Raw genomic sequence first — 27,494 nt, 5'->3', positions numbered from 1 at the left:
AAAGGAACCCAAGTCTCCCTGAACCACACAAGTTGGCACATTATATAAATGTTTTCAACAGTTGAAACATTCCCATATATGTTATTACACCCTCCACACACACGTGATTGGTCAAAACCTGTACAAAAGAAATCCAATCTTTCTTCAATTCCCCCATTCTCATTGGTCAGAGTTATCTGAACTACTATCTTCATCTCATGTGTACAACATACCCCCTTTTACGATCTGTCTGTGGTAGGTCATGACAACATCACACAGTTACACATTCACATATAAACATAATTAATTATAAGCCCAAGCTGGCCTGAGACCTTCTAACCCTGGACGTGATTGCACATGGTTTGCAAGAGTACTTCAAACAATGTGGGAGGGGAAGAATAAACAGGTTCCCTTTGAAATGGTGATAACCATCTCACCCACCCCGGCTTGCTGGCATCCTCAGAAAACTCTAATCTAAATGACTACCAATTCAACAGGCATGGTCTCCGGTCGAATCCTGAGTAAACAATTGAAACCCATGAAGTATCGAACAACTCTGGCTTCAGGTGTCACTTCACCTCGGTGTCTACTTGACTTCAGTCTTGGGAGTATAGCTCAGGGGCAAAGTGCTCACCTTGGAAGCAAGACAACATGGAGCAACACAGGTTCGAACCCTGGGTCCGCGCTTAGAAACCTCTGGGTATTAAGCGCACTATAAATAACCAATCATAGCATACTGCAGGTTTATTGCTGGTCAAAAGCAAATGGCTGAATCCCCATGGACAATAAATAACAAGCTCCCATGCACTTAAAAGATTTCATCTTCTTTTTGCAATACTGCCAAGCCATAAATACTGCCAAGCCATAAAAACCCCAGACTGGCCAGTTGGCTGACTATCTACTTAATGTCACAGTAACTCATTACCTTTCCTTTGGCCTACAAACCCATCAAAACCAGATTTTCCCAGTCACTCAGAAGTCACCTTGCAAACCCTGACTGCAGAGTTTAACCAATTTACGAAAAGAGTACAGTGCATATAGATTTGAAAATTCCCCATGTATATATATCAGTGCATGCATGTTAATAACTACTGTATCAACTTTGCAGTGTGTTCTTCGTGACAAATCTCCTTCCTCACATGTGCATTATGAAGTTCCTCGTTGCCCACTCGGCACTTCGTGGCACCCTAAATCCAGATTGTATTTACATTTCATTGGTTATTTTGACATTTATCTTGCTGAGCGTGTGCAAATCTTAAATGTATCAATTTAAGCACAAACTAACACATATCCCATTCTCATTAACTACACTGGATACATATAAAATTGCAACATCGCATCAACGTCACCGCTCTCCCAATCACAAATATGGCATGTGGAACGTGAACCCCTCTTTCTCATTGGGACCTTTCCTGACCACCCCAATAATCCCCCCTTAGTTAACATTTTAGCTAATAAACCAAATTTGTGTTCTTTAAAATCATCTAATTGGGGAAAAGCCCTACAATCATCTTTCACATTGGTCCCAATATGGGCACACTCCTCCACTGAACAACAACTCGTCCCTCCACCATTTCTGCAATCTACCCGCTGCTCCACACAATCATCTCAAATTGGTGGAGGACACAAGACAGCTTCAGTATGAGTACCCATGTGATGTGAAATTGTAGTGGTTCTAGCTTTTGAGGGGCTCACATTCAGCATGGCATCTGCTTTCGGTACCTGGACAGAACTGCATCGTAAGAGCATTTGGCAAGAAAAAAACATAGCAAGGAAAAAGACAAAAATAGTCATGAGCATTTTGATGGCTAGGCTCATCCAAGATGGCACCCAAGAAAAATGAGAGTCCAACCAATGTCATTTGTGATTCCTTCCTCATTCTCCACGACCACCCTAAGCTTGTGAAAAGCGGCAATAGTCTGAGTCATGGTCCCATTCTCTGAATCATTAGAAGGCACACATGTGCAGCATGTGCTTCCTATCTTCTGACAGACTCATCCCTCCATAGCTGTTAGGAGGTTCAGGATATACCTGTTCTGCAAGGCTATGAGCCTCAGGGCCCACAGTTCTTCCCTGCTACCACTGAAAGTTGATTCAGAGGAATTCACAAATAACAAGAGTTCATACCGGGTCACCTTGATCCACTTTGCATTTGCTGCTGTTTGGATGCCATGTGCCAGGAGGGAAGAAAAGAATGTGTCTGCATGACTAAACAAACGATACTGTTCCCAAGTGTCCATCAAAGCTTTTAAAGATGCCGCTGAATGGTAGTTTGAGTGCTTGGTCCATCACAAAAGTCCCTCCTTTCCATGATCAGACAGAGTCATTGGAGTGTCCATATTTAATGATACAGGGGACGCAGGGGGCCCATATGGACAAAATGGGCATGGATGTGGCTTTGAGCATTCGATAAGCAAGGATTAAATGTTCCTCATAAATAACAAGGACAGGCAAGTGTAATGTGGTGAAAATGCACACACCTCGCCAGGCTGGAGGCAACTGTCTGTAGACAACTGTTCACAAGTCCAAAAACATTGAGAAGCACAGCACTACCTCCAGCCAGATCATTGATGCGAAGCACCTGGCTGCAGTTCCCATTTGTGCCAAAAGGCACCATGCCATTGCCCTTAAAACACAGAGAAGAATGGTTAAGTGCCTGTATCTTAACAGGCTTTTCAGGCTCCTTGAGCCATGTCAGATACTTTAAATATTTCTGCCACATATTTTCACATCCTTGGTTTGCACATACCACCCCTTCTTCTGAGAATCCCTCCATCCCTTCACCCCTTGTTCCTATAGTTTATTGATGATAATATCCCCTTTTAAACTCAACTGGACTCTATGCGTACACCAAACATTATTCTGCTCTTTATGATCTGTAGCTGAACATTCGTCAACAGGCAAAATAGATGCTGTGACTGATTGCCCTTGAAACTGCCCTCAGATCCTGCACAAAGATAGGTGCACTGGACACAATGCCTCTGCTAGCTCTATTTCATCCGTGATAAACACCCCTGGGATACCAGAAGCATGGGGGAAGATAGAGCAGATGTTGCAATATCCTACAGATCTCTCTCTCTCCCAACTCTCCACATATGATTATACCATACATTATCTGCTGCAAAACTGCGCTTCTACTATCGGGTCTAAATATACATTGTCATCACTGCCCAGGAAATCAGCCTCAGCATTCCTTATTGACCGCAATAATATGTCATCATATTTTATGATACTATATACATTTAAACCATTCACATTCTTACTGTTTCCATCTTTGAACATGATGATAAGAGAAATGCGAAAGACATATAAACACACCCTAAAATACATTGTAAATCCAAATATTTCTTCTTATTCTTGAACATTAACAATGACTGTTTTTCATTTGCTGCCCTCTTTCCACTGTAATGAATTGCAAATCCCTAGGGCATACTTAACTTTGAGCCTGCTCCTACTTCTGTGCCGCTGGAGGGATGCTGGTATCCCTTCGCACATCGCTGATATGGACCCATCTCTTGCTGACCTCCACCTTCAAAGCAGTTGGAGTTGCGAAAATCACGTGGGCGCCCATGGAAATGCTGCTCATTCCAGTGTCATACAAAGGAATGAATGAAGATCAAGTTCCAGGGGAAGGATCGTTGCTTGTGCAGATTGTCAGATTCTTTGCTGCTTCCTCCTGTAGGCTGTTGGTGAGAAGACACAACCTGTGAAGATATAATTCTGACACTTCTGGTTAAGGCCCTAAGGTACTCCCTAAACTACTCACTCAGAACCTCAGCCGATTTATGTGCATCTGATGCTGTTCATGCAGGAGAGAGTGGTGTGTGTAAGCTACACCCATCACAATCTCTGGAGGGCTAAGGTGGTGATCTTTCCCTGGCTGAAACCTCAAATAAAACAAAACCAATAGCAAACAATATAACCAAGCTTTACTTAAATCACTACACATATTGGACAAACTGACCTTTAGAACTCCATTTAACCACTTCACAATTCTGTTGGCCTGTGGGTGGTACACTGAACACAACCTATGCTTGATCCCAAGAGCAAAGTGATTTCTGAGAACAAGCATTCAAAAGGTGGGTCCCATTGTCTGAATTCAGGACCTCACAAATTCCCCACAGTGGAAATACCTCCCTCACCAAATTTTTTCTGTAGACTTAGCATCAGGCTGTATGCAAGGACCAACCTCAAGCGATTGAGAAAATGACGAAAACTACAACTATAAGTTACCAATTATTATTACATTTCACAATCTTATTGTCAAAATCAATGTGGAGTTCCCGGAATAACCCAGAGGGCCTCAGCAAAACTCCCCTTACTGACCTCATGGTGTTTCATGAATTGAATTTGCTACAAACTATGTAGTTTCCTATAAATGTACTTACTTGTTCATGGAGATTTGGTATGAACCATTCCTTGGGCCTCTTCTACAATTTGTCACAGAGAACTGTGAGCCAGGTAATGTAGTTGCTCTAGAAGAAGCAGTTCTACAGGCATTACTACCTTTCCCGTAAACTCTTGTCTCCACAGGAAATCCGTGGGTGACAGGGCACATCATCTACTTGTCCAAAGTTCCTGTTCCTCTTTAGGTGCATTTCCTACATTTCTCTAATTTGAAGCAAAGGGACTGCAGTGTACGGAGCTGGCAACTGTACCTGCTGAGCCATGGTTTCCAATTTCTTGGGATCTGGGAATGGCAAATATGCAGCTTATTTCACCGCCCTTTCTCCATCATTTCCAAGTTCTATTGGGTTAGTATGATTAGCATGCGCATCTCACTTAACGATCCCTACCTCTGTGGACAGGGTTAGCGCTTCGATTAATCTGTATAGCACTGCAGCATGCTGGACATGGTGGTCCTGTCAGATCTCCTAAACCCTCTTCTCTGCCACCTTGATAAGCCGGAATGCATAGTGGAGGTTACATACGCGAGTCAGAATAAATAGTGACCGCCTTCCCCTTACTTATTTCTAGCGTCTCTATAAATGCCACAAGTTCTGCCGCTTGCGTGCAGTAATGCGAAGGCAAATGTTTGTTCACTCTGACCTGGTATTCCTTATTCACAAGGCCCAGAATGGCTGCACCCGTATACCTCTCACCAGTGTCCTGATTGATTGTCGAGCACCCATCAACAAATAGTACCTCACTTGCCTCCAGAGCATCCTCCTTAACACTAATCCTGTCTTCCACTTTTCCCTCATATGTTGCACAATCATGAACAATGTCATCAGGTTTCACTTGCTCGGCTGCAAATGTTACCTAAAAGTATGTACAATGCACTCCTATTGGGTCTATTGGTGTTAGTGTATGTATGCTGAGATGTAACTAAGAATCTAGTTTGGAATCTTAAGGTGCGGGGGAGAGAAAGACTACCCTGACACATGGGCAGGAATTGTCAACAGAACAAGATAAGAGTTCCCAAAAATGAGGCAACTCCCATCCCCTGCACACTATTGTAGGACGAAAGAAATCAGCCAAACATTTATATGAGATGCTCGTGTTAATACACTTCATAGGTTTTGTCGATATTTTCCATATACAGAAACACAATGTAATATCTCTAATAACATATTTAAGTATAGATCTCAACTGTAGAACAGTAGTAGTTTGATATTTTGATATATTTGAATATTTTAATTAATATAGCCCACCACGTTTCAAGAACAATCTCTCTTCATCAGGGGCAGTTTGTCTAGAAAATAATCATACAAAAAGTATTTTAAGTATTAAGTAATCACTTGTTGATCATACAAAACAATTTGTATCTTTGAGTCTTATGAAATGAAAGACCAATGCCGAAATATTAGACATTTTGTAGGTTTTTGAAAAAATGAACATGTGCTTAAATTAATATAAACTGAATCCTTGATTATCAAGCATTAGAAGCAATCTTAAACATAATCCCTCATAGCTCGTCAACTCAACAAAGTATTAGGTACATTATGGTCATTACCTGTCACTCAAATAACAGAAAATTTAGCAGCAACTCTATTGTTTGAGTCTTAACAAGTCTACAGTAAAGTATTCCTACTTTAATATTCAATAATCTGGTTTATGGAAATTGTTACATGTCTGCAAATCTATCTGTGTAGTCCTCAAAGGTAACTGTTGCCTAGCTTCCTGAAAAACAGAAAACACCCTATGTAGCAGTTTTTGTAATCAAGAAATGGATGTGTCTAATCCATAACAGGTTAGCCACTCACCCTGCTGGAAGAGAAGAGGGTGCAATAATACGCCTTAACAAGTACTATGGCCTTCTCTGTTAGGTGATGTGGTCCAAGTCCCTTAACATCTGCGAATGAGAGACCAAATAAGAGTATAAATCAATGTTTTATCCTATTCTAGGTTAGTGATAACAAATATGTTTTGTCAAAGTACATCACAGGTGATCTACTTACCACCGTAGTTGACAATCTTGTCAAAAAAGTTCAGTTATTCTTCTTTGTTTTGGGAAACTTAATCTGAAAAAAGGGTAATATATCCCAAATATTGCCAACAAACAGTTAAAAGGGTAAAAAAAAGTAAAAAGAGTAGCAATTCTACAGTATATTCCAGTGGAAAATTGCTTACCTAAATGCCTGTCTGAACTGTGAAATTGACGGTATCATTTTATTGTGTTACTCAAAGGGAGCACTAATCTTTGCCAATAACAAGCATTCTTGATGGATTCCAACAATGTTTTCAGAATTCTAAATGAATACAAACTAAGATTATGAATCTAGTAAGATAAGGGTCTAAAGAAGATAGCCCAATGCCAGAGTAATAAAGCTAAGGGCTTAACCATAGTGCTTCCAATAATTCGCTGTTTAGCCGTGTCGCATCGCTTGTGTATTGCACGCCTCAATAATCAGCCTAAATATGGCCGCTTTACATTGAAGCGTCATGACCATCGTGATGATGTCGTCACGCGGTGACGCCAATGATGTCACTGATGTAGACAAAGTGATGTTATTCAGGTTTGATCTCATATTTAACTATGCATGAGATCCTGATTGGATCCAAGTGTGGAGACGAATATTCTGGATTGTGTTTGTCTTAAGTCTCCTCTGTGATAATGTAGGAGGAGAAATATGTATATCTCATGATTTTATGATGGGCTGGAAATATGATATATCCAATAAGGAGATTGGAATTATATACAGACCTCTAATGAAGATCTCTAATGAATTAGATGGTAATGAAAGGGATACTGAGTGCACTGGTGCTCTCTCATGCACAAAATAAATAGAAACAGTCTCCTATGCCTTGAAAGGCTGGTTAAGTAAGTACTAAACCTACGTGTTGGCTCTTAATCATCTGTCTCCTCAGAGTGCACAATATTCCTGACAACAATTAAAACAGTCTCTTGTGCCTTAGAATGCTGGTTAAGTAAATACCAAACCTACATGTTGTTTCTTGATCACCGGTCTCCTCTGAGTGCAAAATCTTCCTGATCTAATGATAGTATAAGCCTAAACATTAGCAGAGTACCAATGTATTGGTCATATCTTGGGAGACACAAACGGGGCAAGATTCTGGAAACATTAACCTATAATAGAGATAATCTCCCTATTAAGCAGGCTGACTCACCAGAGTGCACAGTATAATTTGATGGCATAACGTGTCTGTTTGGGTATATTCATAATAGATGTACTAATACAGTGACTAATAATTAATCATATTGTGATGTCCTGGTAGAATTAAGTGTAGTTTTAGTGGGAATGTAACTTAATATATGTTGCTTCCGCACATTATACTCTTCTTTAGGATTAGAACAATAGTATCCTCTGTGATTTTTTAGAGGTATGGTCATAAGTAAAAATCTTTATTCATGCCCAGTGGGGTCATTGCGCCAAAAAAGTGTATCCAATAAAGTTTTCTCTGTGATAGCTTCCTTGACATATCTCCTTCGTTCGACAAGGGATGTATGACTTCAAGAATAACACATCTCAAATGAGCTGTGGTGTGCCGGTTATCCCGGAAATGTCTGTAGACTGCTGATTTGACAATAGCAGTTCTTAAATTTGATTTGTGCTCTGTTCATCCTTCTTTGGCTTTTCGTACAGTTTGTCCCACATAGTATTTCCCGAATGGGCATCTCAGTGCGTAAGTGATGTTTTTACAATCACTTGTTGCAAAATGTATGAGTTTGATTTTCTTTCCAGTGTTTGTGTGCTGAATGTGGTTTCCCTTGATGATACTCGATCAGTGTTGACATTTAAGGCACGGAAAAGTGCCTGATTTGGGTTTCTGATGTGTTTTTTGTAGGTTTCTAGGGCCACTCTGCTCTTACTAATGAGTCCCTCAAATTCTTACCCCTCTTCTATGCCATCATTGGTGGTTCTGGGAAGAGTCGGTGTAGGGTTGGATCCAGTTTGATCAGGTCCCAGTTTTTCTTGATTATTTTGCTGACCTGTTAGCTCTGTGATAAGAATTTGAGTGTATGAATCAATCTTGTGTTCTCTTTTCTAGCACCAGGTTTAAGCAGGTCTTTTCTCCTGCGCATTTCATATCTACGATTGGCTTTTTCAAGGATGTCTGAAGGGTACCCACAAGACTTGAACTTCTCCACCATTAGATCATAATCCTGTAAGAATTCCGTTTTAGAGACTATTCTCTTTAGTATTAGAAACTGGCTATGGGGTAAGTTTTCTTTAAGGTGTTTGGGATGGAAACTGCTGAAGTGAAGGGTGTTGATTGTGTCTGTTGTTTTCCTGTAAATACTAGTTGACAGACCTTCCTTTGCAAGTCTGACTATTACATCAATGAGTTACTAGGCACTCCTACTTCCATGGTGAATTTAATATGATCATCACAGCTATTGAAATATTTAAAAAATGTATCTAGTTCTATTCTTGTACATTCCCAGATCCTGTCACGTTGATCACCTTCCGCCCCCTGCTCCTCACCTGAAGATTCTTCTTGGCTTTCTTGGACACTGGATGGCTTCTTCCGTAGTACCTTGGGATGTTCCTTAGATGGTTTCTCCTTTGACTTCCTATCATGCAAGTAAGGCCTGGCTCCCTCGGAGGCCACCTCGACAGGGAATGGGACCTGTCTTGAGGGGGGCCCCGAGGAGCCAAGCCCCAAAAGACAGGGAAAAAGCCGATGGATGGCACCAAAAAACCCTGCAGACTGTTCCAGGAAGGATACTCGAGTCGAGTATAGTTGCAAGAGGCAGGCCGGTAAAGTTCTGGGGTGACTTTCACTTCTCAGGATCAAATAGGAAGCAAACCGGCAAAGCCCCAGGAATAAGCCCCAGGAATAGGAATAATGTACAACAAAGAGTACGGTGTATTGGAAGAAGAAGTAAACTGTCACAGAAGGATCCGTAACAACTTCAAAAGAGAGCGATGGAAGCAGAAAGGATAGAAAGAGAGGGAGAGACTAGAAGTCAGGTATAGTCACAAACCCAAAGGATAGACAGAACCCCAAAGCTAATAGAGGAGAACGCGAGGAGGCGCGAGAGTGGCGGAGGAGACCGCGAGTTGGAACGGCGAGGCGCCGAAGGTAAGGAATCAGGTAGAAATGATGAGCGGCAGACGCCGCAGAAAGAAGGAAGCAAGGCAAAATCGTAGGCTGAGCAAGTAGAGTAATTAGCAGGTAGAAAATGGTAGAAGGCTGGGAGGAGGCTACTCGGAGGAGTAGCCGAGCGAGCGTATCGTTGAAAATCACAGATACAACGCGCAGGTAGGTGGGCGGGGCTGGTTTAAGTAACGGTGGCCGCCATGTTGGTTGAGGGCTAGGCCGTTACTGTCAGGTTCTTCGTGGCAGTGCTTTCCAATCGTGCCATAGCTTCCAGGGGCGGATAATGACAGTATGGCCTCTCCCTCCCCGGAACCCCCCTGGTTTTCCTGGATACCTCAGATGAAACCTTCTTACGAGTCTGGGTGCGTGCTTATGGTACCTGGGTTCCCATGTCCTTTCATCTTCGGAATATCCCTTCCAATGGACCAGATATTGGAGTCTCCCTCGGTGGTAACGTGAATCCACTAAGTAATCAACCTCGTATTCTTGGGATTCCTTTACCTCCGGAGCCTTAGTCTTCTGAGTCTTGCGGTGAAAAGGATCCTCCTTGTATTCCTTGAGTAATGAGGTGTGGAAGATTGGATGTACTCTTTGAAGACCCTTAGGTAAGCGTAGTTCATAAGCTACGGGGTTGATCTGTCTGATGATGGGATAAGGACCCAGGAATCGAGGTGCAAACTTGCCTGTGTGTATCCATCTAGGAAGATGTTTGGTATACAACCAGACTCTCTGTCCTGGCTTCCATTCTGGGTTGGACCGTCGACTCCTATCCGCCCATCTTTTCTGTGTGAGCTGACTGCCTTCCAGTGCTTCTCTAGCCATTCTATGAACTTCCTTGAGTTCAGACAACCTGTCGTCTATGGCGGGAGATTGGGTAGGTTGCATTCCGGTCCAGGGCAGTTGTTGTGGATGATACCCGTAAGTGCAGTAGAATGGACTCATGCAAATGGACGTGTGGTAATTGTTATTATAGGCGAATTCGGCCTGAGAGAGAAAGGCTGACCATCTTTCTTGTTTGTGACTACAGAAACACCTCAAATATTGCTCCAACCCAGCATTGAGTCTCTCGGTCTGTCCGTTAGTTTTGGGGTGAAAACCAGAGGAAAGTGCTCGGCTGATACCCAATTGGTGACATAGTAATGTCCAGAATTTGGAGGTGAATTGGGTTCCGCGGTCCGAAATGATGGTCCGAGGCAATCCATGGAGACGAATGACATCTCTGAGAAAGATTGAAGCCGTCTCTGGAGCTGACGGAAGACCTGGAAGAGCAGAAAAATGGACCATCTTGCTGCAGGTGTCTACAGTGACCATAATTGCTGTCTTATTCTCGGATTCCGGCAGGTCAACAATAAAATCCATGGAAATCAGTTCCCAGGGTCTAGTGGGTAGGATGGGCTGCTGCAACTGGCCCAAAGGTTTGCCTGTTTGGTATTTGTTGGCGGCGCATACGGGACAGGTGGTTACATATCTTTTAACATCCTTGGGTAGTCCAGCCCACCAGAATCTGCGGCTTATGAGTTCCTGTGTCTTCTTGATACCTGGGTGTCCCGCTAGGGGGGTATCGTGGCGCCATGATAGTATCTGCTCTTGAAGCTCTCTGGAAGGGAGAAACAGCTCTGTACCATGGTAGTATAGACCGTCATTGGCCTGAGTGACGGAGGCGGGTATGGCCGGTAGATGACTGTATTGGGTTACCAGATCTTGTAGAAGTGGCAGGACCCTAGCCATAATCTTCAGATTTGGGAACAAGAGGTCATGCTCTTGCGGTAGGTTGTTTTCCTCTCCTTGGCATCTGGAGAGTGCGTCTGCCATCTTGTTTTCAGTACCAGGTACATATGAAATGGTGAACTCAAATTGGGAAAAGTAATAGGCCCATCTGGCATGTCGAGCATTGGTGCACTCCATCTGCTGCAATACCCGGAGGTTGCGGTGATCTGTAAGTATTTGGAAAGGATAAGCTGCTCCCAAGAGTAGGTGCCTCCACTCTTGACAGGCTGATTTTATGGCAAGTAATTCTCTTTCCAGAACTGAGTAATTACGTTCACTTTTCGTCAGAGTCCTTGAGTAATAGGCGACTGGATGTTTGAGGCCATTGTCCGTTCTTTGTAGAAGTACGGGTCCCAGAGCTCCTCCAGACGCGCCAGTTTCCACGATAAAGGGTCTTGTTTGATCAGGTTGTACAAGTATGGGAGCCGAAGTAAACAACTCCTTAAGGCGTAAAAATGCCATCTTCTGTTCTGGACCAAAAACGTACTTAACTCCTTTCTTGAGAAGACCGGTAATAGGTAACATCAGGTCGGAAAAGTTAGGGATGAACTGGCGATAGAAATTGGCTAAACCCAAGAATATTTGAACCTCCTTTACTCCTCTAGGTTCTTTCCATTCGATGATAGCTCTAATCTTCTCGGGTTCCATCTGGATTCCTTCCTTGGATAGGATATAACCTAGATAAGAAACAGTTGTTACTTCGAACTGGCATTTCTCGGGTTTTACCAGAAGGTGGTTAGACTGGAGTCAGTGTAACACCTGTCTAACATGTTCTTGGTGTTCTTGAAGCCTTTCAGAGTAGATAAGAATGTCATCCAGATAAATGACAACTGACACAAACAACATGTCAGAAAAGATCTTATCTATAAATCTTTGGAAGACAGCTGGGGCATTCACGAGACCAAAGGGCATGACACGGTATTCATATAACCCGAATGGGGTACGAAATGCGGTCTTCCATTCGTCGCCTGTCCTTATCCTGAGAAGATGATAGGCTCCCCTGAGGTCTAGTTTCGTGAAATAAGAGGCCCCTCTGACCGCTTCCAGAATGTCTCTGATTAAAGGCATAGAATAGCGGTCACGAACAGTGATCTGGTTGAGTCCCCTGTAATCAATACAAGGCTGCAATTCGGTGGTGTCTTTTTTGGGGATGAAGAATAACGATGCTCCCCCTGACAATCGGGATTCTTGAATGAGTCCGTTCTGAAGGTTATCGTCCAAGTAGATCCGTAAGGCTAGTCTTTCGGAAGGAGACAAAGGATACATTCTACCAAAGGGAACCATGGACCCTGGATGGAGATCTAAAGCACAGTCCTCTGTTCGATTGGGAGGTAATAGCTTGGGTACAGGTCCTGAAACACCTCAGCATATTCCTGGTATCGTAGGGGAATGGTAGCTACCACCTTAAGCTAGGGTGCTCGGTGCTCCTTGTTCTCTCCCTGGGTAGGGGGATTGATGGTACAGTGGTCCTTACAATAAGTAGAGTCAAAACGCACAATATTGGTGGTCCAATTGATCTGAGGGTTGTGACGTCTAAGCCATGGAATTCCTATCACCAAAGGAAAATGTGCTGCTCGAATTAGGTCAAATTCATAAATTCATGGTGTTCTCCCAAGACCAAGTGTAAGGGTAAAGTCTCGGAATCTATGGGGCCTGAGGACAAGGGTTCACCTTCTAACCCTTCTACAGGGATAGGTTTCTCCTTGCATCTAATGGCGATTCGTTGTGCCTTAGCCCATTCGATATCCATAAAGTTTCCTGCGGCTCCGCAGTCCAGCATAGCAAGAACTTCTATGGGGGAGGATTCTGTAGTCCATAGTTGAACCCGAAAGATCATCAGACTGTTGTCTTCCCTTAGTTCCGAGGGTCGGGTAAGGTTGCAAGGGCTGCTTCTTGTTCCCCCGAGACCACCCTTGCAAAGGACCGAGGGTTGGAGTTTTCCTTTCTTCGTGGAGGTACTTCCGGGCAGTCCCTGAGTAAATGCTTCGAGGAACTGCAATATAAACAGAGACCGGAGTCTCTCCTTCTTTTGCGTTCTGCAGGCGTCAAAGGACCTCGGGCTGTTCCTATCTGCATTGGTTCTTCTGATGTCGGCATGTCTTTGGGAGGATGTGGAGCAGGGCTAGGTGATGGTAGATTGAGCCGAGGTCTCCTTCTTTCCTGTCGGCGTTCAGATAGCCGGTATTCCAATTGTAGGGTCAGTGTCATGGGATCTTGGAACGACGGTGGGCGAGCAACCCTAGCCAACTCGTCCTTTAATTTGTCCTGGAGACCTCTCCTAAATATCGTTTGCTTAGCCGAATCAGGCCAGTCTGTCTTCGCCGCTAGTCTCAGAAATCGGGATATGTAGGTCTGCACGTCTGTGTTCCCCTGTTTCACATCGAGTATTGCCTCAAGAGAGGTGTATAGGACCTCAGGACGATCGAATCTCCCTTTGAAAAGATCTACAAACTGGTCATAGTTGGACAGAGCGGGATCGTTTCTGATCACCAAAGGGGTGGCCCAAGCCAAGGCATTCCCCGTTAGGTTGGTGATAAGGAAACCGACCCTAGCTCTGGCAGTTTCAAATGCATAAGGTCGAAAGACGAAATGAACTTGGCAGGCGTCTAAGAATTCCTTTAGACCGCCGGGATAACCATCATACTTTCCAAATGTAAGAGGCATAGGCGGCAAGTCCCCTTGGTCATCTCTACGGAAGACCACTTGTTGGCGTAAAGCGGCGTTCTCAGTTTTCAGGGCTTGAACTTCTATGGTTAAACCCTGTAAACAGCAACCAACTCCTGGTACTGTTCCAGAGAAGCCATGGTTACGTTCGGGCGTTGTATTCTGTCACGTTGATCACCTTCCGCCCCCTGCTCCTCACCTGAAGATTCTTCTTGGCTTTCTTGGACACTGGATGGCTTCTTCCGTAGTGTCTTGGGATGTTCCTTAGATGGTTTCTCCTTTGACTTCCTATCATGCAAGTAAGGCCTGGCTCCCTCGGAGGCCACCTCGACAGGGAATGGGACCTGTCTTGAGGGGGGCCCCGAGAAGCCAAGCCCCAAAAGACGGAAAAAGCCGATGGATGGCACCAAAAAACCCTGCAGACTGTTCCAGGAAGGATATTCGAGTCGAGTATAGTTGCAAGAGGCAGGCCGGTAAAGTTCTGGGGTGACTTTCATTTCTCAGGATCAAATAGGAAGCAAACCGGCAAAGCCCCAGGAATAAGCCCCAGGAATAGGAATAATGTACAACAAAGAGTACGGTGTATTGGAAGAAGAAGTAAACTGTCACAGAAGGATCCGTAATAACTTCAAAAGAGAGCGATGGAAGCAGAAAGGATAGAAAGAGAGGGAGAGACTAGAAGTCAGGTATAGTCACAAACCGAAAGGATAGACAGAACCCCGAAGCTAATAGAGGAGAACGCGAGGAGGCGCGAGAGTGGCAGAGGAGACCGCGAGTCGGAACGGCGAGGCGCCGAAGATAAGGAATCAGGTAGAAATGATGAGCGGCAGACGCCGCAGAAAGAAGGAAGCAAGCAAAATCGTAGGCTGAGCAAGTAGAGTAATTAGCAGGTAGAAAACGGTAGAAGGCTGGGAGGAGGCTACTCGGAGGAGTAGCCGAGCGTATCATTGAAAATCACAGATACAACGCGCAGGTAGGTGGGCGGGGCTGGTTTAAGTAACTGTGGCCGCCATGTTGGTTGAGGGCTACGCCGTTACTGTCAGGTTCTTCGTGGCAGTGCTTTCCAATCGTGCCATAGCTTCCAGGGGCGGATCATGACAGATCCTGAAAACATCATTTACATAGCGTCTCCAAAACACCAACCTAGACAACCGATGTTGGTTCTCAAGGATGTATCTTGTCTCGTAATGGAACATGGAGATATTGGCATATGTAGGAGCCACAGAATAGCCCATAGATGCCCCACATATGTATAGATAGAATTGACCTTCATATCTAAAGTAGTTATTGTCGAGAATTAGGTTGATCAACTCAATGGCAACAATCTTGTGAATCTGAACCTCCTCATGTTTGAGCAGGAACCATTCCATTGCCTCAATTCCCTCCAAATGGGGGATTGATGTGTAGAAGCTGCTAACATCCAATGAAAAAAGAATGAGTTCTGTGTCTGTAAGTTCCAATGTGCTCAAAAGATGTAGGAAATGTGAGGTGTCCTTCAGGTATGTACTGGTAGATTGTATCAATGGTTGTAAGGCCATATCCAGATAGACAGCTAGTGGGTCAAATATAGTTTCTGTACCGGCCACGATTGGTCTAAATGGCTGATTAGTAAGATTTGTGTGGATCTTTGGAAGTGCATAAAATACTGGAGTTACTGGGGATTTCTTAATGAGGAAATCTGCTCTCTGTGTGGTTTTTACTTCTTTTCCCCTTTTAACTGTTATGTTGGCAAAATGTGGGATATATTACCCTTTTTTCCAGATTAAGTTTCCCAAAACAAAGAAGAATATCTGAACTTTTTGACAAGATTGTCACCTACGTGGTGAGTAGATCACCTGTGCCGTACTTTGTCGAAACATATTTGTTCTCAGTAACCTAGAATGGGATAGAACGTTGACTTATACTCTTATTCTGTCTCTCATTCCCAGATGTGAAGGGACTTGGACCACATCACCTAACCGAGAGGGCCACAGTACTTGTTAAGGCGCATTATTGCTCCTTATCCCCTACCGGTAGGGTGAGTCCCTAACTTGTTACTGATTAGATACTTTTTGATTACACAGACTGCTACATGGGGCATTTTCAGTTTTTCTGCAAGCGAGGCAGCAGCTACCTTTGATGAATACAAAGATAGATTTGCAGACATATAACAAATTCCATGAACCAGATTATGGAATATTAAGGTAGGAATACTCTACTGTAGACTTGTTAAGACTCAAACAATAGAGTTGATGCTAAATGTTATCTTATTTGAATGACAGGTTATGACCATAACGTACCTAACCCTTTGCTGAGTTGACGAGCTATGAGGGATTATGTTTAAAATTACTTCTAATGCTTGATAATCGTGGATTCAGCTTAGATTAATTCGACAAAAGACAAAAGACAGCATATTTATCAAAAAATTACCTTTTTCCCCCTATTTCCTGCATGCTTTAACTGCCAAAAGTGCACTCGTGTTGACCTGAAGCACTCTGAAGTGGTGCTCCATCAATATGCCCTGCACAACTGGACCATGCTACCACGCCTCTGGGGAACAGACAGGCCTCTAGCCAATATGGCGCCTGTAGAGCTCTCATGGATTCAGTTTAGATGAATTCGACAAAAGACAGTATATTTATCAAAACATTACCTTTTCCCCCCTATTTCCTGCTTGCTTTACCCGCCAAAAGTGCACTCATGTTGACCCAAAGCACTCCGAAGTGGTTCTCCTTCAATTTGCACTGCACCGCTGGACCATGCCCACGTCTCTGGGCAACAGACAGGCCTCTAACCAATATGGCGCCTGTAAAGCTCTCTTTTTTCACTGTGCACGGGAAAATGGTCCCTGCAGAGAAGCACCACAGCTGAGTTGTGCTGACAGGAAACCCCCAACATCTCGGAAAGCCTGCAGCCCACCCAGGGACGACAAATGTGCGGATGAGCCTTTAATCACCTTAACTCAAAACAGGTCCACCACTTAAGAAGTGAGAGCATGTTTGCATGTAAAGAAAGTTTACTGTACAATCGACTGGGAGGGGCTAGATGATTCCATAGAGTCAAACGAACCCCCAAGCCTGCCTGAACCACACATGTTAATACATTCTATACATTTTTGCAACTGTTAAAACACTCGCATATATTTTATTACCACCCCCACACATGATTGGTTGAAACCTGTACAAAAGAAATCCAATCTTTCTCCTGTTCCTCACTTCTCTTTAGTCACAGTTATCTTAACCACCATCTTTAGCTCATATGTAGAACACACCCTCTTTTAGGATGTTTCCGTGATAGGTCATGACATCATTACTCAGTTACACATTCACATATGCACATAATTCTTAATAGGTGCCAGCTGGCCTGAGACTCCCTAACCCCGGATGTAATTGCACATGGCTTGAAAGAGTACTATAAACAATATGGGGAGGGGATGAATAACAGGTTCCATTTGAACTAGCAAAAACCATCTCACCCACCCCAGCTTGCTGGCATCCTTGGAAAACTCTAGTCTAAACGACTACCAATTCAACACACATAGCATCTAGTCACATCCAGAAAAAACAATCGAAATCCACGACGTATCAATGAACTCCTGCATCAGGCGTCCCTTCACCTCAGGTTTATTGCTGGTCAAAAGCAAATGGCCGAATTCCCCTGGACAATAAATAACAATCTCCCATGCACTTAAAAGATTGCATCTTCTTTCTGCAATACTGCCAAACCATAAAAACATTGGGCTTGCCTGTTAGCTGACCATATGCTTAATGTCACAGTTACTCATTACCTTTCCTTCGGCTTCCAAACCCTGCAAAATCAGATTTTCCAGTCACTCAGAATTCACCTCACAAACACTGACTGCAGAGTTGAACCAATTTACGAAAAAAGCACACTGCATATAGATTTGGTCTGTCAAAATATAACCTCCTTTCCATGATCAGACAGAGTCATTGGGGTGTCCATGTGTGCTGATAAATGGAAGGCAAGCGGCACACAGGACAAAGGGGGCACGGATGTGGCTTTGAACATCAGGCGGATGAGGATAACATGTTCCTCAGCAATAACAAGGACAGGCACATGTAACGTTGTGAAACTGCTAACACCTCACCATGCTGGAGGTAACTCTCTGTAGGCAAACTGTCCACAAGTCGTAAAAATGTTGATAAGCGCAGCTCTTCCTCCAGCCAGATCATTGATGCAAAGCATGCAGCTGCAGTTGACATGTGTGCCAATGCCCTTAAAACACAGTGAACAATGGGCAAGTGTCCGTATCTTCACAGGTGTCTTTGGCTCCTTCAGCCATGTCAGATACTTTAAATATTTCTGCCACACATTTCCACATTCTTGGTTTACATATGCCAACTCTTCTTCTGAGAATCCCCTCATCCCTCCAGCTCTGCAACTCTTCACTCCTTGTTCCCATTGGTTATTGATGATAATAGCCCCTTTTAAACTCAACTGGACTCTTTGCGTACACCGTACATTCTTCTGCTCTTTACAATCTGTAGCTGAACATTCTTTGTCAACAGGTAAAATAAGTGCTGTGACGGATTGGCCTTGAAGCTGCCCTCGGACCCTGCACAAAGCTAGGTGCACTAGACACATTGGCCCTCATTACGACCCTGGCGGAAATCAACCGACCGGACCGCCATAGCGTAAATAGCGTTTCCGCCATTGCACGATGGAGCAAAGTGCGGCTCATTCCGACCCATCGGGCACGAGCACCACGCCATGGCGGAAGTGCAAAGTCCGCGATGGCGGAAATGACCCCAAAACGGCCCACACCGCCGCCGTACGGCGCCCTAGGTGCAATACCGCCACCCATCTCAGCGGACACCGCAGTGAGCGCCAACCGGAAAGTACGGTGACCGTAAATATACGGAAACGGAAGTAAAAGCATGGTCCCGGAACGGGAAACATCACGCCGTACACCTATAAAACCACAAATCCCACACAACCATTAAAAATACTACCCTGAGACACATCCCAACCCGTCATCCACCCTAGTGAAACCAAGAAAAATGGGAAAAGTAGCGAAGAAAGCGTGCGACCGCAAGCGGCAGGTCCACTTCTCCCGTGAGGAACTCACCGTGCTCACAGAGACCCTCCAGGAGAATGCTGCCGCCGTCTTCTCCACGCTCACTCCACACACAAATGAAACCACCTCCAAGGCCCCGACCCAAATCACCCTCAGGTACCACCCCAATGCATGTGATACATTGCCATTCCAATTCCCACAGACCCATTAATAACGCTCGCCCTCCTTTACTCCACCACAGGGTCCGATCCAAACGACGAGCTCCAGGACACCCCTACCAGCACACCTGCAAAGAGGGCCAAGACCAACGGCCAAAGACCCTCCACCTCAGCTGCACGCATCAAGACACGGAAGCAGCACAAATCAAGTGGCAGCACAGAGGAGGGAACTCCAACAGGCACCCCAGCAGCCAGCATGCCCACAACACCACCACCACAGGTCCCCCCAATGGATGCCACAGTAGGCACTGCTTCTGGTGGCAGCAGCACCATAGGTGACACTGCATTAATGGCAGCATGCTCCGACACAGAAAACGGGGATGTCGAAGTCAGATCCATCCATGACCTGTCCCAATCCCCCTGTCTGTTCCATCCCGTACACCATGAGGATACCACGCAGGGGCACCCACAAGACGACGACTGGCCATCCCCCACAAGCCCTGTGGCAAGGCAACATGAGGTGAACAGCCACTCTGTGACACCACCGCAAATGGCCATGGCACAGCAGAGGCAACAGTCCCTCGACCAGTTAATCGTGCAACAGCAGCAACTGGCCACGCTCCTCAAGGACCATGCCGATGAATGTGGGGGCACTAAGGCAGACATAGAAACATCAACTGAGACACTTAGGGCAGAAATGGAGAGAAGTACAGAGACACTAAGGGCACAAATGGAGAGTAGCACCGAGAGCCTGAGAGTACAAATGGAGAGAAGCACCGAGAGCCTGAGGGGGGAACTGCATGCGACGTCCAAAGACGTATGTGCCGAACTTGCCGCAGTGCGCCGTGTGCTCACTGAGCTCTCACAAACCCTTAGGGACATGCATGGACGTGAGCAGGCAGAGACATCATCCGTTGCAAGTTCCGTCCAGGGCAGCCCCCAACGTAGATCTGGGAGGAACCTGCGCTCCACAGGCAGGGGTGCCCCTGATACCCGCAGAGAGGGCTTGCAATAGCGACAGCCCACTGACAATGAGCATCTTTGGACACTGGTGTTCGGGGGGGAGGTAGGAGGGTGGAGGGGGTGTGTTGGGCTCACTTGGGTGGCGGGTCGATAGGGTGTTTAACATGATATCACATATGCCATAAACAATGCACGATCATCCAATGAGATGTGTGGACATTGATCTTTGTGTACGAGGCCATTATAGGCGTACAGTCCATATTGTGCATGTTCCAGACACGCACAGTGCCACGAGTCCCGTGTCCATGTATCAGCCACCAGGCGTGAGTGCTAGAAGCATGCATCTATGAGATGCTGACGAATGTCACGGCCCTCCTGTGCCTCGCAGACTCCTTGAGGTGCTGCCACATCCCCACCCTCATCATGACCATCTTCAGGTGCTTGCAGTTCTGCGTCAGGGGGCATGGGCACATTTCTACGTACGCACATGTTGTGGAGCATGACACATGCCATCACCATCTTTGCAACCTTCACATGGCGGTACAGGAGTGCCCCGCCAGACCTGCTGAGGCAGCGGAAACGAGTCTTCAGTAGGCCGAATGCCTGTTCTATGACTACACGGGTACGTGAGTGGGCATGGTTGTAGTCCTCCTCATGCTGGTCCCGTGGGTTCCGGACTGGTGTGAGGAGCCATCTCTTCAGTGGATACCCGGCATCACCTGTATGTGGACAATAAAGGAATTTTGAGGAATGCCATTGCTACGTACGCACCCCCCCCCTTCCTGCCAGGTCATTGCTGCATCACATACCCCACATCATCATGCATGAAATGAGACTCACCGAGTAGCCAGGATCTGTTCCCTGCGTGTCGCTCCATGTAGCGTGGTATTGTAGAGTTCCTCAAGACCATAGAATCATGGGTTGATCCAGGGAATCGGGCACAACAATGTGTAATGATCCTGTTGGAGTCACACACCATTTGTACATTCAGAGAATGAAATTGTTTTCGGTTGCGGTACTGGGCCTCCATGGCATGTGGGACGACCAATTCCACATGGGTGCAGTCGATGGCACCAATGCAACCCGGTATGCCGGCAAGTGCATGGAATCCCACTTTTGTGTTGGTAATTTCCTGCTCCGAGCGTGGTAGAGAGATGTAGTCGTCTGCGTGCTGCAGGAGGGCATCGAGCACTTGCAATAGTGTCCGTGAAAACAGTGGCTGTGATATGCCATGCAACTGTCCGACTGTGTGCTGGTAGGTGCCTGTGGCCAGGAAGTGGAGTACAGACACCACCTTCAGTAGGGGTGGGATGGCGGTTGGGCTATCTATCATGCTGACAAGGTCAGCCTGTGTCATGTCCACAATGGCGGTTATGGTGTCCCGGTCCAAACGGTAGAGGGTGTGGATCTGCTCATCCGTGAGGTTGAACGGATGTGCTCGGAGGCGTGGGATTGCGGGCTGCCTGCGTGGTGGTAGTGGCTGTGCTGGCGGCCCTTGCTGGCCCTGCCTTGCCCTCCTCCTCCTCCTGCGTCTCCTCCATGCGGCCGGTTGTAGTTGGTGTTCGTCTTCTTCTTGAAGTTGGAGTACTTGCAGTGCTATCAGGTCCCCCAGGGCCAACATAGCTAGTCCTGCCGGTAGCATTTCGGAGTGGGTGTGGTTGTGGGAGGAGACTGGGTGTGCAATTTATGTGTTTTCAGGCTGTATGGCCTCCACCTGTGGTGATTCATTCCACCTGTGCAAGCTGCTCTCCCCTTTGGGCGAGCACGTCCCGCACACAACGCTGCAATTCGACGAATGGCATCTTGCTATTACAATCATGTATTTGTACCCGATGGCAGTGTAACATTGGTTGATATGTTCATTCGGCTATGGTCCCATTGTTTCACATGCTATCTTTGCAGTCGCGAACAGACTTGTGAAGGGTCAGTGAAACGGAGTACTCGAGTAACGGTGGACCCTCATGCAACACTGTACCGAGGTTCACCGACGGCCGGGGCGTCCCATTTGTGAGTGAAGGCAGTTGCCATTTTCACACACAGCCGCACTAGATGGATTAATTTGTGATTTCAAGCGGCCACAGATGCCTTTTCGACGTGATGTTGCAAATGAGGAATTCGAAGGGCGGCGCTTTCGGTTTTCAGCTAGCGGCGAGGAGATGCCCACAGGTCTGACTGCAGATAGAAAGTTCTATTGTTTAATGTCCTTGGGACAGGGGCCATGGCAAGGATGCAATGATTGATATGAATAGTTTGGGATGCGCAATAGCGAAGTGGGCGATGAGGCCGGACGTTCCCAAATACATGTTACTTCACAACACTGGAATTACGGGCTGGGGCACAGTGGATTTTGCAGGCTGCATAACGCACAGACTCAATGGAAATTTCACATGTTATGTGAGTATGGAAACAGGCGTTTTCATTACGGGATGAGGGAATGATGTATGGATGCATGGACAGATGATTTGATACAGAGTTTGCCATGTACAGGGCTTCTTGGTATCTATCCGCCTCCCCTGCGCTATGTGATGCAGGGCTGCCATAGTGGGACCATCGTCTATCTGGCCTTGTTGAGCCCTCCCTGTCTCGACGCGCCTTCAGACACTTGTGTCTATGCACCTTACCAATCCCATCTGATGGATTCTGTCTTAACAGACGCATGCACAGGTACACTCGTTTGTGATGGTGTTTTCACCTTGATATAGATAGTTATGATTCGCAAGTGGTTTTTGGGTGGTGATGATCCTTTGGAGTGGGCTAGCATGCATATGGCTGTGGATTTGGTGTGATCATTGAAGTGAGTAATTCAAATGTAGTTCTGATGGCCATGCTATTCTTTTTCATTTCATTTGGTTGACAGGTATCTCCTCCCCTTTTGCCACTGCCATCTGTATGCCACTCCTGCAGATGGATATTACTCCCGACACCTGCTGCTTCGTGTTAATCAGTGGAGCAGCATTACGATCTTATGGGACGATCGCCAATGGGCCACATGCCCTTACGCAGTAATAGTGGCTAGGAGCAACATTTCGGCCTTTCAGCTGGACTAGTGCCTCCCTATTGGGACGGCCCTGCGGTTCTAGGCGCTTCCATGTTGCCTTTTCGTACGAGAATGTAGCCCCTGTGTACCATGAAGGAACAGGGCGTCACACAAGAAGTAGCTGGTCATTTGTTGCGGATGCAGCCTACAATGGTGAAATGTGTTTTGGAGTTCATGGCCTAATGGCTGTATGGGCTTGGTGAATTTGTTGTGCATTAAATTTCTATTCTGATATGAACCGTGTAGCGTTCTTCTTTGCAAGTGATGTGGCATATTCCTATTTGGGGAGCGATGTATTGTGAGTAGATCTGCATTGGGTTCCAGCTTCGGAGTATAGTTGCGTGGTACTGTGCTGGGCGCGTTTGTCTACGAAGCCCAGTGAGGTCAGGGATAAGGGCTGCCAATATGACTGTTTTGATGATGTCATGCTCAGGGGCGGGGGATTAGCTTTTGTGTAACAGATGCCGGTCAGCCAGTTGGATTGGTGGAATGATGTGATTATCGGAATATTGCTGGTCACAGGTGCCTGTGTTTGCGTGCGTTTCTTGGTGGGAGACTGAGGTCATGTCCATTTGTATGGCTTCTGTATTCGTGCCATCTGTGCCCTGCAGCTCCCATTGGCCCCTCTTGAGATTCATTTGTTCGTTGGCAGGCATGGATGACTATTACATTTCACTGGTTGCATTGTGACTTCATTGCACCTACGGGGAGTTGTACAATGTGGCCAGGGAGCGGTGTACAGGCACTCAGTGGGGCCGTTTACGGTTGGTTCGCGATGCCGTACTTCTCACCATGGCGGAATGGTACTTTCCGCCGTGCTTGATGGCGTTAGGTGCATGTCCGCTAGGGTCAGAATTCGCGTACCGTTGCGCCATGGTGGTAATTACGGTTTGGCATGGCGCGCGCGCGCGTACTTGGTGCAGTTAGCGTTGGCGTTCACTACGGTGTCGCTAATGGCATCGTACTTTGCGGTGACGGGTCATAATCGCACCGAGCGCTATTCGATGGCGGTATTGCATTTCCGCCATCGTTTTTCGATTTCCGCCAGGGTCGTAATGAGGCCCATTGTCTCTGCTAGCTCTATTTTATCTGGGATAAACACCCTAGGGACACCAGAAGCATGGGCGATGAGAGAGCAGATGTAGCAAAATCCTACAGATCTCTATCAAGCAATTCTCCTCATATGGCTTTACCATACCATACATTATCTGCTGTAAAACCATGTGCTTCAACTATCTGGTCTAAATTTACATTGTCCTCACTGGCCAGGAAACCAAAATCAACATTCCTTTGTGACCTCACATATATGTAATCAAAACTATGATACTAGATACATTTAAACCAGTCACATCCATACTGTTTGCCTACTTCGAACATGATGACAAGAGAAATGAGAAAGACATATAAACAATCATTCAAATATACATTGTAAATCCAAAGTTTTCTTCTTATTCTTGAAAAATAACAATTGTCATGTTCTCCCCCCTTTTCCGCTGAAATGAACTGCAAATACTGCTCCTGTGCTGCTTGAGGGGTGCTGTTATCCCTTCTTGCTGCCCTCCACCCCACCATCACAGCAATTGGAGTTGCAGAAATCACGTGGTGCGGCCCATGGAAACGCTGCTCATTCCAGCGTTGCACAGAGGAACGAATTAAGACCATGTCCCCGGGGAGGAGTGGTTGCTTGTGCAGATTGGCAGATTCTTTGCTGCTTCCTCCTGTAGACTGTCAGAAGACACAACCTGTGAATATTTAATTCTTACCCTTTTGATTAAGGCCCTAAGGTACTCCCTAAACTCCTCACCCAGGACCTCAGCTGGCTTATGTACATCTGATGCTGTACATGCAGGTGAGAGCAGTGTGTGTAACCTACGCCCCGTCACAATCTTGTGAGGTCTAAGGTGGTGATCGTTCCCTGGCGGATTCCTCAACTAAAACAAAACTACTGGCAAACAATATAACCAAGTTTTACTTAAATCACTACACATTTCAGACAGCCAGACCGTTGGTCTGTGAGTTGTACACTGAACACAACCTGTGCTACATTCCACAATTATATCGACACAATCAATATGGAGTTTGCAAAATGGTCCAGAGGGCCTTGCAAAACTCTGCCTACTGACCTCCTGGTGTTTCCAGGATTGAATTCCCTACAAACTATGCAGTTTCCTACAAATCTACTTACCTGTTCCTGGAGGTTTGGTATGAACCATCCCTCCGGGAGCTCTGCTGCAATTTGTCACAGAGAAGTGTGCGCCGGGTAATGTAGTTGCGGTAGAGCCACAAGAAGCAGTTCTATGGGCATTACTACCTTTCCCGTAAGCTCCTGTCTCCAAAACAAATCCTTGGGTGAGAGGGCACATCCTTTATTTGCCCAAAGCCATTTTATAGGCAGTCCACAGGTAAGTCAACAAAAGCAAGCCTGCTGTAAGGAGTCCAATTCCTGGCCTTGTGACAAGTGGTCTCTGCCTCCTGACATCATACTGTGAATTATTGCATACATTTTCATATGTATATTTATTTCCTTACTGTCTGTATCCTCTAGAAATCCTTCATAGAAAGAAAACATTAGTGCTTCACACACCTTACAGTAAATTACTGCTAACTATTTTATATTCTTGTAAGTTATAAATATTTTTGCCCTCTGGTAATTTTCTGGATCTAACTGTTTTGTTAGTGTTTCATCATAAACTGCATGTTCTCCCTAACTCCTTACCATAAGGTGTATGTTTCCCCTCATTAGTCTCCTGTTATAATAGCCCTGAATTTGGATTGCCCAGCTCTCGTACAAATCACTATGTTCCTTATGACAATAAATAAATAAATGAATGAATAAATAAATGAATAAATAGGCAAAGACCAAACTAAATGTCCAGGCATTTTCCAGATACAGTGGTATATATATTTGTGTTACTTCAGCATAACTGTATATAGAAATGTATACTAGAAAAGGCTTTAAAAAGGAGGGACAAAGTAGGACAGGTCCTGCACCCTTGGACTGTGAGGTCAGTGACGTGCAAAGAAAGGTCATTAAAGTGATAGATATACAGATACACAGTAATTTACTGGTACTTCTCTCCTGTTTTAATTATGTGTATGTTGGTTATGTCTTGTCCATTAGCGCCCTTAAGCGTCCGGGTCAGTGGCAGCGCTATACAAATCATTAAAGTAAGCAAAAGTAAAGTATAGCAGTGAGATTGGCGTGAAACGGGCATATGGAAACAATCAGAAGAGGCGGTGAGGCTTGCATAGTAGCCTGAAGGGTAAAGAGGGTTTGATGTGTTTGGATGGTGAGTAAATGTTTAGTCTGCTTATGCATTACCTTTCTTTTTCGGGGTTGAATTTGTGTGTTGGGCAGTCTGGCTCAATTAAATGAGACCTTTTTCAGTGTGCATGCTTACATTGTATGCTTCGTGACCTTGTGTTGTCAATCTGGACTCTCCCAAAAACTGCAATTATCCTCCCAGCAAATTCTCACATTGACTCTCATCTTCCAGCACAGTCTATGATGTGAATTCTAAAATACTGAGCTATTTCATAGTGCATTTAACGTTACGTGTACGTTCAATAGTTGTCCCAATCATGTATTCCCTACCCTCCATGCTTGTGATTGGTTAGCCCCTAATTTTCCCAATTCTTCCACATTTGTTCTCTGTTTTTGCCCGAGGCCTCCCAGGTGTCTCTGATCACTATTTCCTGGTTGGTGATCAGTTTTATTTAGTATTGATCCTGTAGAGTCTGAGGGCTCAAAAGCCAGCTCCATCTTTTTGATGTCAGGTGGAGGTATGGTGCTTGTTGCGCAGGTTCTCTGTTCGAAGCAGTGGCCCTCTAGCATCTCCCTGATGTTTCCTGATGGCTCAGTGGCTTGGTGAGCGGTGTAGCCCTTCCTACACAGGTTCACAGAGGAGGAAGCGTTAGCTCTCTGATTGGCTGTTCCAGAGTCTCCTTCCGCCCTTACAGCGACCTTCAGGCTCTTCTCATAGAGTGTTATTATGATATGATATGATATGGCATTTATAACGCACCTAGACACAAGTGTTTCAAGGTGCGACTAGGCAAGGGAGGGGAAACAGAGGGAAGACAGAGACAACGATCCTACTAGGCCAGGTGACATTGAGATTGTGCAAGTGCAGGGGAGGGGAGTAGGGGAAGGGGCAGTGCAGTACATAGAATAATAGTGAAATAAATAAAGACAATACATAAAAGTGCAGCCAGCTGGTGGCAAGTGCAAGGGTAAGTGCAGACATCAAATGTCAAGTGCTAGTGGGGGCTGTAGAGATACAGAAAAAGCCCCCGAGTGCAAGGGTTGCCAGGGGGGCAGTGCAGGTGTGCGACTGGCGGGGAGGGGGGAACCTCGGGCCGAGATCAGAGGGTAGCCAGGTAACCAGTGCAGTTTCAG

Source organism: Ambystoma mexicanum, chromosome 5q, assembly GCF_040938575.1.
Source record: "Ambystoma mexicanum isolate Mex_15411 chromosome 5q, UKY_AmexF1_1, whole genome shotgun sequence".
NCBI classification, from domain to species: Eukaryota; Metazoa; Chordata; class Amphibia; order Caudata; family Ambystomatidae; genus Ambystoma; species Ambystoma mexicanum.
The sequence above is the reverse complement of the archived record's forward strand: the minus strand, read 5'-3'. Positions refer to the sequence as shown.